The sequence below is a fragment of the Microtus ochrogaster genome, chromosome 7 (genome assembly GCF_000317375.1).
Source record: "Microtus ochrogaster isolate Prairie Vole_2 chromosome 7, MicOch1.0, whole genome shotgun sequence".
NCBI lineage: Eukaryota > Metazoa > Chordata > Mammalia > Rodentia > Cricetidae > Microtus > Microtus ochrogaster.
This window is the reverse complement of record NC_022014.1, coordinates 10296000-10307976: the sequence shown is the minus strand read 5'-3', so window position 1 is coordinate 10307976 and position 11977 is coordinate 10296000. Positions and strand designations below refer to the sequence as shown.

The following is an 11977-nucleotide window of genomic DNA, read 5'->3' as shown; positions in this document are numbered from 1 at the left end:
TTTTTCTAAATTCATCTATTTGCCTGCAAATTTCAAGATGCCATTTTTTTAACCACTGTATAGTACTCAGTTGCACAAATGTACCACATTTTCTTTATCCATTCTTCAGCTGAGGGGCATCTAGGTTGTTTCCAGGTTCTGGCTATTACAAATAATGCTGCTATCAACAGAGTTGAGCATATATCCTTGTGGTATGATTGAGCATCCTTTGGGTATATACCCAACAACGGTATTGCTGGGTCTTGAGGTAGATTGTTTCCTAATTTCTGAGAAATCACCAGTAATGATTTCCAAAGGGGCTGTACCATTTTTCACTCCCACCAGAAACGCAGGAGTGTTCCCTGTACCCCACATCCTCTCCACCATAAGTTGTCATCAGTGTTTTTGATCTTGGCTATTCTAACAGGTGTAAGATGGAGTATCAGAGTTGTTTTCATTTGCATTTCTCTGATGATTAAGGATGTTGAACAATTTCAAAAGTGTTTCTTCAGAGCTGCTTTCCAGGCTTCCCTGGAAACTCCTGCATTCTGTCCTCCATGGGCAGTAGCGTCTGAATGAGGATAGATTTCCACATACCCCAAAGCATACCTGGGGACCAGGGGCAATTTAAGAACTGCCATTTGGGACAGAAATAGAAAACACTATCCTGAGTGAGGTAAGCCAGACCCAAAAAGAGGAACATGGGATGTACTCACTCATATTTGGTTTCTAGCCATAAATAAAGGACATTGAGCCTATAATTCGTGATCTTAGAGAAGCTAAATAAGAAGGAGAACCCAAAGAAAAACACATAGGCATCCTCATGAATATTAACCTTCATCAGGCGATGAAAGGAGACAGAGACAGAGACAGAGACCCACATTGGAGCACTGGACTGAAATCTCAAGATCCAAATCAGGAGCAGAAGGAGAGAGAGCACGAGCAAGGAACTCAGGACTGCGAGGGGTACACCCACACACTGAGACAATGGGGATGTTCTATTGGGAACTCACCAAGGCCAGCTGGCCTGGGTCTGAAAAAGCCTGGGATAAAACCAGACTCGCTGAACATAGCGGACAATGAGGACTACTGAGAACTCAAGAACAATGGCAATGGGTTTTTGGTCCTACTGCACGTACTGGCTTTGTGGGAGCCTAGGCAGTTTGGATGCTCACCTTACTAGACCTGGATGGAGGTGGGTGGTCCTTGGACTTCCCTCAGGGCAGGAAACCCTGATTGCTCTTTGGGCTGACGAGGGAGGGGGACTTGGTTGGGGGAGGGGGAGGGAAATGGGAGGTGGTGGCAGGGAGGAGGCAGAAATCTTTAATAAATAAATTTAAAAAGCAAAGAACTGCCATTTGGGGTTAAAAGAAGAGTAAGGTTCTAGAGAGAAGACCAAAGAAGTTAATACACCAATGGAAATCCCCGATGGAAAGAATGGGAAAGAAGACATCGGGAAGACAAACCAACTGCTTCTGCTCTGCTTGACTCTGCCTCTAAAGACAGAAACAAAGGTCTCTTCACCTAGCTGGGGCATAGACAACAGACCAAAAGTTCTACCAGTCTAGCTTGGTGAGAAGAGGAATGTGTTAGGGTTTCTTGGCAGGAGCATGAGTAACTCAAAGGCATGGGAAACGTGGAAAAGCCCCGCCCCAGCATGAGCAATGATTAAGGAACTCTTCCTCCATGCACAGTTTACAGGGAGCTCCCATCAACAGCCTCCTCTCTCTCAGCAATTGTTTCTGATTTATAGACCACAGGGAAGGGCTCCAGTCTTAAAGGTTCAGGAACTTCCCAAGTCTTAGGAGCCACCCTCCTTTTTATAAGATGGAATATTTCCAGTTGGAGGAGTGATTCTAAGAGCCAAGCACACAACTGAGCCATGTAAAGGGACAAAGGGGACAATCAGGACCAAGGATAGATCCTCACTATCTGCATAACAAGAAGAACACAGTACAGTGCCCTGTCATCCTAGAAGGGGGAAGAGAAACAGGAGGGTCCCTCAGACTTGATTGCCAGACATTCTAGCCAGATCAGTGAGACCCAGGTTCAAATGGAGAATCTGTCTCAAAAAACAAGGAGTTCTTCCCAGCCCACACCCTTCCACTGGTGTAGACCTAGAATCTCCGTGGTTCTTTTCCACCACCCCTTTCCTTCCAGATCGTCCCCATTCCTTTGGGACTCTCTCCTAACCCAGAGAACAGCTCTCTGTGAGGGACCCTACAACCTCTACACTTGGCTAGGATCTAGAGTGACAATAGCAAAGAAAGATCAGTACACCCAATAAAGACCAAAACCTAATATCTACGCCAAGAAACACTTCAAAACATCCTAACTTCAGATGCTTAGATCCCAGCACAAAAACACAAATAGCAACAGCCAAGATAACATGCCTCTTCCAGAAAGAAGGCAGTGACACACTGTCACCCGTCCTGGGAAAAGCTGTGTACCTGAAGCACTGGAACAGGACTTCAAAACAGCATTTATTAATATGTTCAATGACTTTAAGGAGGATGTAAAAGCCAAGGCAAAGAGCTGTGAAGGCTCGCTTTAACTGTCAATGTGGCCCAGTCTAGAATCAGCTTGGATGTTTCAGTGAGGAACTGTCTAGATCCGAATGGCCTGTAGGTATGTCTCTGGGCAGCTGTCTTGGTTTTCATTAATTGATATGTGAAGATAAAGCTCAAAAGTTGACAGTACCACTTTCTGGGCTTAGATCCTAAATCTTTTAAGAGTAAAGAAATAGGTGGAGCAATAGGCATCCATGCATCCCTTTGTGTTCTTGACTGAAAGAGACTGCCTACTGAGTTTCTGCCTTGACTTTTTAATGATGATGAACTGTAACCTGGAGTAAGAAGCCACAAAAACCTTTTCCCCACAGTTGTTGTTTTTGTTATCACAGCAACAGAGATGAAGCAGGACAAAAGCAGCTGAGGAAGACTCCCAGTATCAACCTCCCTGACCTATACACGCATACACACACACATACACACATGTGAACATACACATGCAAGCACACACATAAACACACACATACACACGTGCACACATACACATGCACACACTTGCGAGCACACACATACACACATGCACATACATGCATATACACATACACACACATACGCATGCACACAAACCCCACACACATACATGCACATACACACATACACACACGCACACACATGCATACACATACATACACACCCTCACACATACACATGCACACACACCACATACATACACACACGCATACACACGCACACGCATACCACATACATACACACATGCACTCACATACATACACACACCACACACATACATGCACCTACACACACACCTACACACACTCACACTGGGGCCTTTTATTGCTCGACTGTATCTGTGACCTGGTTCAGGAATGTGTTCCACCACCATCCCACACTTCCAAATTTTAAAGGATCTAGAACAGTGAGCTCTTTTAGCAATCATGAAATAATAAAAGCCGAGCAAATTGAAGGTAGAGAGAAGCTCAGTCAAGCCCCTCCCCAAGGCTAGAGAAAAGAGACCTCCTCTATGTCACCCTCCTGACCCCACGAGTGAGCATAGCTGTTGTGTTTAAATGACACATCCAGATCAATTTGTGTGACAAATGGAAAGAAGTATGGGACGTGTCAGGTCACGGAGACAGTTATGTATCTGCACTCTCTATAATCACAGCTCCGTCCCGTGAGACAACACAGGATAAGTCACCACTGCCTCTGATTCTGAAGTGAAAACGAGAACAAATCACCCTTTTTCGGAGCTCACTGTGACAGAATATGAGTGTGTCCCCAAGACTAGAAATATTCAAGCTATAAAAGTAACACAAGCACATCCCAGTGGCTTAGACAGCCACATCATTGTGAGAAGAGTCATCTGAAAACCTAGAGGAAATGAGACGTCAAAATTGTCTAGCAATGCATGATTGTTTTAGGCTGCAACAAGGTCTCCTCTTGTGGACCCAAGTGGCCTTCTTCCTCCATCAGAGTCCCGGTCCCAACATCTCCACAGTCAAGCCAAAGCAGCGTCACTGGATGTAGATCAAGGTTTCTGCACACATCTGTGGGAACCACTTCATACAGAGTCTTCAATAATAAACAAATAGGTATTAATAGAATCACCTGCTTCCTGCCACCTTGCCAGAGGTAATCTCCACGAGGGCGGGTACAACGTCTGTGTTCCTCATCATATTCTCAGTTCCCAGGAAAATCTAGGACATGGTAGATGCTCAATTGCTGTTTTGGGTAGGAGATGGCAGGACGAAGGAGAAAGTCCTCAGCTTACAGTATGCTTTGCAGGATGGCAGGTATTAAATTACTTTAATATTCTTTACTAAATTCCCTTTGAATTGCGTTTTTTCTGTTCCTGGGAGGAATTAGGCTCCCTTATCACCAAAATTTAAGAGGATTTCTTTAATATGAGTTGTATTAACCTGGGTATAACCCAGCAATAATTTTTCTCATGCTGTTCTGACAGCAAAAATAACTCAGAGAAATTTGTGAATGTTTTGAGGAAAGCGCAGAGCTTCCTGAAGTGCCTGTGAAGGAGCAGCAAGTATCCTGGGTGATGAGGACAGACTTTTTTATTGTTTTTATTGAGCCATACATTTTTCTCCACTCCTCTCCCTTCCTCCCTTCTGCCTTCGGGGCCATGCTCTGCTTTGCCATCTCAGGCATCGTGTTCATATATGAAGAGGCACACAAAGAAACTTGAACTTCATATACAAACTTTTATGAAGGCAAAAATCAAACAAAAATAAGAAGCTTCCTTCTCCCTGCTTAAGGTAAGGGAAGAGGCTTCTCCTCTAGTCATTTCCATAGACCATTTACTCTAGATAAAACTTGGATAGGGACTCCTTGCTGTCTATGGGGGGGGGGTTGATTCAAGGATTTCCCCACCCTGTCACAAATAACACAATTTGCAAAGAAATCTCTGTCTATGGAACTGTGTAGTATTTACAATTACCCTACACTCAGTCTTCCTTACACTTTATATCATCACAGGATTATTTAGAACACTAATAACAATGTAACTGCTATGTAAATAATTGTTCCACATCATTTTTCTTTATTCTTGAGAATTTCATAGAAAGAAGTATGGTATTCACCCTCCATCCGCCCTTTCAACTTCCTGCCCATCCCTTTCAACACATCCTTTTTTCATTGCTTTTTTTTCTCATAACCCACTAAGCCCAGTCACGGCTGCCCATACGTCCAAGGGGGTGGAGCCATCCACAGGAGCATGGGGATCCTATTATTGACTACATCCTCAAAAAAAAATGATTCTCCCTTCCCGGGAACTATCAACTGCCAATAGGTCCTCAGTAAGTGGTGGGCCTGAAGAGTATCCACCCCATTGTCCTTGGTTACCCATCATAACTACATGGTAAGAAACTATTGTTGAAGACACTGAACAGTTGGGCAGCAGGACATAGAGAAATCAACCTCAAACTGATCACAACACTTCCTCCCTGACTGTTAGCTTCAATACAGGCAGCTGAGAGAGTGAAGACATCGATGGTCTTACCTAGCACAAGACTCCCAAATGCTACAAGACCAACTTTCCAGACAAGCTGGCCCACTAGTGTATAGTGGCATGCTTTCTAGGTAACTAACTGATTTCGGACAGGATTTCTATCTGCTCCACAGTAAGGAATCCCATGCCTGGTGCTATAATTCTGGTGAAAGGACTTGGCTAAAGAGGTAATAGGCCCTAAGGTAAACTTGCTTTCGCAATTTTCCTAAATGGTCCTGCTGCCAAAGTGCTGTCTACATTACTATTTAGAGAATCACGACAAGAAAAGATGTCTGTATATTCAGGTACCTTTTTCCCAAATATTTCCCATATAGTTAGCTAAATTCCTGGACAAGAAACATGCAGACACGAAGGACTAACTAATCTTGAGTCCTTTCTAGCTCTTTGAAATGCATGTGTGTCTTTAAAAGAAATGATTATGCCTTTTGCCACATGAGGACCCAGAGATGTTTTCCCTGAGACCCAAGAGTCATCTGTTTGAAATCCATGAGGAAACCAGCACTCTACCTCCTGCTACCTGAATCCAAGTCACCTCTAGGTCAAATCCTGCCTCTAGGTCACAACACTGCCTCCTGTCATGGACATGTGAGGGGTTTGTTCCTCCTTTGATGGAACCAAATGCAGATGGCCACCCCAGTTACCAAGAAAACCTGGAACCTGGGGTGAACCATGTGAGACAAACGCAGTATCCTCTCTGTTTAGGAACTGGGCACTGCCTATCTTGAGAATGGACATAATTGGTGGCACCTGATGGGCTCCATAAAGGACCTGGATGTCTCCCCATCTTTGCTTCTCACTGAGCTCTGGCTCAATGCTTATTCAGCAATGCAACTTTTCTTTCTTTTCTTCTGAGTCGGAGCGCATTTTGTTTGCTATTGTATTCTTTGTATAGCAACTACCCTCATTAAGAAATAGAATATCCCAGCACCCTGGAATTCTGTACTCCATCTGCTGTCACAATCACAGTAGGATTGCAGGTTATGATGTCACAGCTGCCCTTCCATCTATCTGTGGACAGCCATCTTGGTTGTTTCCAGTATGAAACTATTATAACTAGAGCTGCTATGAACACTCGTGTATTTCCATTTCAATTTCACTTTGGAAAAATACCAAGAACGGTATTATTGTATCGTATAAGAAGATGTGTTTAACAATTTTAACATATTTGTTAAAATTTGACATATTTTCCAAAATGGCTCTTATCATTTTATGTTACCGTTGGAAAGTTTCAGGGTGTCTACATACTCTTTAAACTTTAATGTGCTGTTTGTTTATTTGTTTTGTTTTGTTTTGCAATGTGGGTCTTTTTATGTAGCCCAGGTTGACTTTGAAATAAAAAATCCTCCTGTCTCTGCCTTCCATATACGGAGTTACAAGTGTGCCGCCACCAGACACGGCTCATGTTAAATCTTTTAATTTTAAATGTTCTAACACATTTGCATCTATGGTTCTGCTTTGCTTATTTCTGCCACAAGGATGTTGCACAATGGTTATAACAGGAAATGCCTGGAGGGTATCTGGGCAAGTTATGTTGCCCCTCTAATTGCAGAGGAAACAAAGTAACACTAGCCATTGTCTAAAAGCCCCAGATCAGGTTGCTGCAATGTTAAAGAATAAGTCTCCATCATCAGTTTTCTTTCTAATTAGTAATATAGATGAATCTCTAAAGTCTAGGAAAGTTGAAAACGAAGACTAGGTCAGAATCAGAAACCAAAAGTGTTGGTATTTTGTACAAAGTTCAGTATGAGCCACAATGGCAGTAATGTTAGCTGAACATTTACTATCCCCAGCCATGATTAATGGAATTCATGGAATCAATTCAACAACCTACTGACAAAGATTTGGTTAGTAGCTGGATTTCACAAAAGAGCTTGACAAAGATAGTAATCAAACAAGCATCTGTCCATGGACAACCCTCCTAGCTGGCAGCTCAGGGGGCTTTGAACCACCTTCTGCTCTTTGCTTTATTAAAGACCAATGGTTTAGAGACAAGGAAAAGAGGCTGTCTTAGAGTTTCTATTACTGTGAAGAGACACCATAACCATGGCAACTCTTATAAAGGAAAAACATTTAATTGGGGTGGCTTACATTTCCAAAGGTTTAGTCCATTATCATCTTGGTGGGATATGGTGGCATGCTGGCTGACATGGTGCCAGAGAACTAGTGAGTTCTAGTGCCCTACAGCTTGACTTGCAAGCAAGAGGAAATGGTCTGTGTCACAGGGCTAAGTTTGAGACCCCTACAGTGACACACTTCCTCCAACAAGGCCACACCTCCTATTAGTGCCACTTCCTTTGGCCATTTTCTTTCAAACCACCACAGAGACTAAAACCACATTGCATCTGGGTAATGGTGGCACGCACCTTTATTCCTAGCACTCAGGAGGCAGAGGCAGGTGGATCTCTGAGAGTTCGAGGCCAGCCTGGTCTATAAGAGCTAGTTCCAAGACAGGCTCCCAAGCTACAGAAAAACCTTCTGTCAAAAAAAACAAAAACAAAAACAAAAGGAAACAACAACAACAAAAAAAAACAAAACCATTGCCTGGAGTACTGGAACCTCCTCCCCCCACCTCCTCCCACCCCCGCTATAATGCCTGATGCAATCAACTTAAGGGCTTGCTTTGGATCACAACTTTGAAGGCACCATCTGTCATATGTTACTGGCATCTTGAGTGAGGGATGATCACCTAGGGGTACCACTGAGTTCCTACTTGGGCTGGACAAAGAACAGGAAAGCACCAGTCAGACCAGAGAATGAAGGAAGAAGGGTGTGGTAACCAGACAGTTGTGGCTGGAAGCAAAAGAGGCCGCTTCTCCAAAAGTGAAAGAAACAGAGATCTGAGGCATGAAAACTAGAGATCCTGAGGGTCCTGAAGAAAGCAAGGGCTACAGATCTAGGTACAGCTGACAGAGGGAAAGCTACAGATTGATGGGGACTTGAGAAACACCAGCCACACAGAGAGAAAACCAACAAAAGCTGTAAAAGCTTTATAGACCAGACAACCAGCTCCCTCCCCCTGGGAAGTGCAAGTCTCAGGAGGAGTTCTGGATCAGGCTTTTGTAGGCTTCTGGGCTACCCCAGAATAGGCTCTTTCCCCCTGACAGTCATTTTTGTAACAATTACAATCTCCTCAGGTGGTGGAGGGGAGGGCTGCACACCAGAAGCAGGGAGCAACGTTTTATTCTTTGAGGGGTGCAACGAACTTTATTGATGGTATTCAAGAGAGTAGGGCTTCCTAAGCCCCTCCTGCTATTTGGGGGTCTGGGATGGAAACTGTGAGGGAGATGCTCAGTGTCAAGGGTTGAGTTAGGACAGGGACAGCTCAGCAGCTGAGGGCCTCTCTCTTGCTGTGTCCTTGCTGGGATGGGTGGTCCAGGGCGGGCTTCGTACTCCTTGGAGGCCATGTAGGCCATGAGGTCCACCACTCTGTTGCTGTAGCCAAATTCATTGTCGTACCAGGAAATGAACTTTACAAAGTTGTCATTGAGAGCAATGCCAGCCCCAGCATCGAAGGTGGAAGAGTGAAAGTCACTGTTAAAGTCACAGGAGACAACCTGGTCCTCAGTGTAGCCCAGGATGCCCTTTAGTGGGCCCTCAGATGCCTGCTTCACCACCTTCTTGATGTCATCATACTTGGCAGCTTTCTTGAGGTGGCATGTCAAATCCACGATGGACACATTGGGGGTAGGAACGTGGAAGGCCATGCCCATGAGCTTTCTGTTCAGCTCTGGGATGACTTTGCCCACAGCCTTGGCAAAGCCAGTGGATGCAGAAATGATGTTCTGAGCAGTGCCACAGCCATCTCACCACAGCTTCCCAGAGGGGACCATCCACAGTCTTCTGGGTGGCCGTGATGGCATGGACTGTGGTCATGAGTCCTTCCACGATGCCAAAGTTGTCATGAATGACCTTGGCCAAGGGAACTAAGCAGTTGGTGGTGCAGGAAGCATTGTTGACAATCTTGAGGGAATCGTCATACTTGTCATGGTTCACACCCATCACAAACATGGGGGCATCGGCAGAAGGGGCGGAAATGATGACCCTTTTGGCTCCACCCTTCAAGTGGGCCCCAGCCTTCTCCATGGTGGTGAAGACACCAGTCAACTCCACAACATACTTGGCGCCAGCATCACCCCATTTGATATTGGCGGGATCTCGCTCCTGGAAGATGGTGATGGCCTTCCCGTTGATGACAAGCTTCTCATTCTCAGCCTTAACTGTGCCTTTGAACTTGCCATGGGTGGAGTCATACTGGAACATGTATACCATGTAGTTGAGGTTGATGAAAGAATCATTGATGGCAACAACATCCACTTTGCCAGAAATGAAGGCAGCCCTGGTAACCAGGCATCCAATACAACCAAATACGGTTCACTCGGACCTTCACCATTGTGTCTATGGAACGAGGCTGGCACTGCACGAAAAGAAGCTGCTGTCTCTAGAACAGGGAGGAGCAGAGAGCCAGGAGCAACCTTTTTTAAAAGGACATATCTTTAATCATGGCGCCCAAGTCGTTGCCTCCCAGGTCCATTTCAGCTCACTTTCTGTTTTTCATACGGCCAAGGATCCCAACCACATTTAGGTGAGTCTTTCCACCTCATTCTAGAGACTACTTCACAGCTATGCCCACAGATATGTCTCTTTGTGCAGTGCTGTGTCCCTGAAGTCAGTCGTCAGTGAGAACCTGGTCAGTGTGCCCAGAGCTTTGAACTTAGATGTCCCTCATTTCAACCCCATATGCCTTCCCTATCCTCCCACTGGAGAACCCAGCAGTTCTGGAAGAGTCTTCAGAGAAACTGGGCATTTCATGGCTGCTTTCCTCCTCTAAATATCAGACACTGGTAGCCAAGTTTAAGTCACATCTGAGCATGATTAATAGAAAAACAGGAAGGAGAGTCCATCTTTAGGTCAGGCTAGGGAGGGCAGGATAAAACTCCTGAAACACGAGAAGGCCGGGCAGATAGTGAAATGCCATGTGTGCCTGTACCCCAGGCCTGTTTCTCCCACTACACAGGACTGGCCTGAGGTAGGGAAGGGCTTGCTACCCTTTTTATTTCACAAACTGCTTTAGAAGGCAGGCACGTCTCATGTTGGTAGTTTCTAGGTTTTTACAACGTAAGCTGTTTGCAATACTGTCAGAAATGGACAAACTATAGAGGCGGTAGCCTGCAGGAAGAGATTTCCATTGTGGAAGTTTGCTTACACCCATTGGAATACTTTCTGAGTGTACCACATGGAAGGAAGTTCAAAGAGCATCAGCTTGAAGGTGTTGTATCTCTGAGGGGAAAAGTCCCCAGTGCAAGCATTATAGCTCAGGTGGAAAAAGTCCCCAGTGCAAGCATTATAGCTCAGGTGGAAAAAGTCCCCAGTGCAAGCATTATAGCGCAGGTGGAAAGGTATCCTGGCAGTCAGGAGCCAAGGAATACCACAAAGTCACACCACACAACAAACCTCACACGAAGGACACAGGAGGGTGGCTGCCTCTGCTCTGTCGAGAAGCAGCCGAGAACTGACAAGGAGGCAGGCTTTATATAGGGTTTTCTTGGGGTTGGAGTTTTCCTGGAAGGAGATTTCCATGGTAGGATTTCAAGTCGTGAACTTGGGGTGAGACCAGGGATTGGTGGGATATTGAACTCAGAGATTGGTGGATTTTCAAGCTCAGGGACTGATGACATTTCAAACCCTAGTAATAAGCTCAGGCTTTTTACCCACGCAGACCAGAACAAGCTGTAAGGATACGCCTTGGAAGACAGTGCCACAGTGAAACCCACCACTTTGCTGACTGTGGCCAATGACACTGCTGACTAGCAGCACATGGAGTCCCCGAGGTGACACACCTGGAGATCTGTCTGTAAGGGAGTTTCTAGATTCAGTTCAGAAATCCCATCCTGAATTGGGCAGCACATTCCAAGGTTGAAGTTCGGGCTTTTCTGAAAAATCGAAAGCCGGCTGAGCAACCAGTTCAAGCCACTCTGCTTCCTTAAGGCGATGCTGTGAGCAGATGCTCACACTGTTGCCACATGCCTTCACCACCGTGAGGGACTGGACTCTCGAGCTGTGACGCCAGATGAACCCTTCTCTTTGAGTTGCTTTTCTTTGAGTATTTGGTCACAGCAAGAAAAGTAGCTAATATACAACTCAGAAAATTATAATGACTTACATTTAAACACCAATTCTAATTTTTGGGAAAAAAAAACTAGAGAAAAGAATTTTTTGAAAATAAAAGAATTAATCAATTTGATAGTAAAATGACTTCCCCCAAAGGAGAAATCCCCAATAAATGCGCAGCCTCACTTGTTCCTAGCTCACCTGTGGAAACTCACCTCCTCCCAGCTCACCTGTGGAAACTCACCTCCTCCCAGCTCACCTGTGGAAACAACACCTCCTCCCAGCTTCGAGATCTTCACTTACATCAGTTTTCTAATCTACTTTTGTCACCTATGAG

The 11977-nt window shown here is 45.0% G+C and overlaps 1 pseudogene; it reads right to left on the bottom strand.

Annotated features, from left to right (window-relative positions):
- Positions 1 to 8651: 8651 nt before the first annotated feature.
- LOC101985515 lies at positions 8652 to 9922 on the bottom strand (annotated as a pseudogene).
- Between the last annotated feature and the right edge of the window lie 2055 nt (positions 9923 to 11977).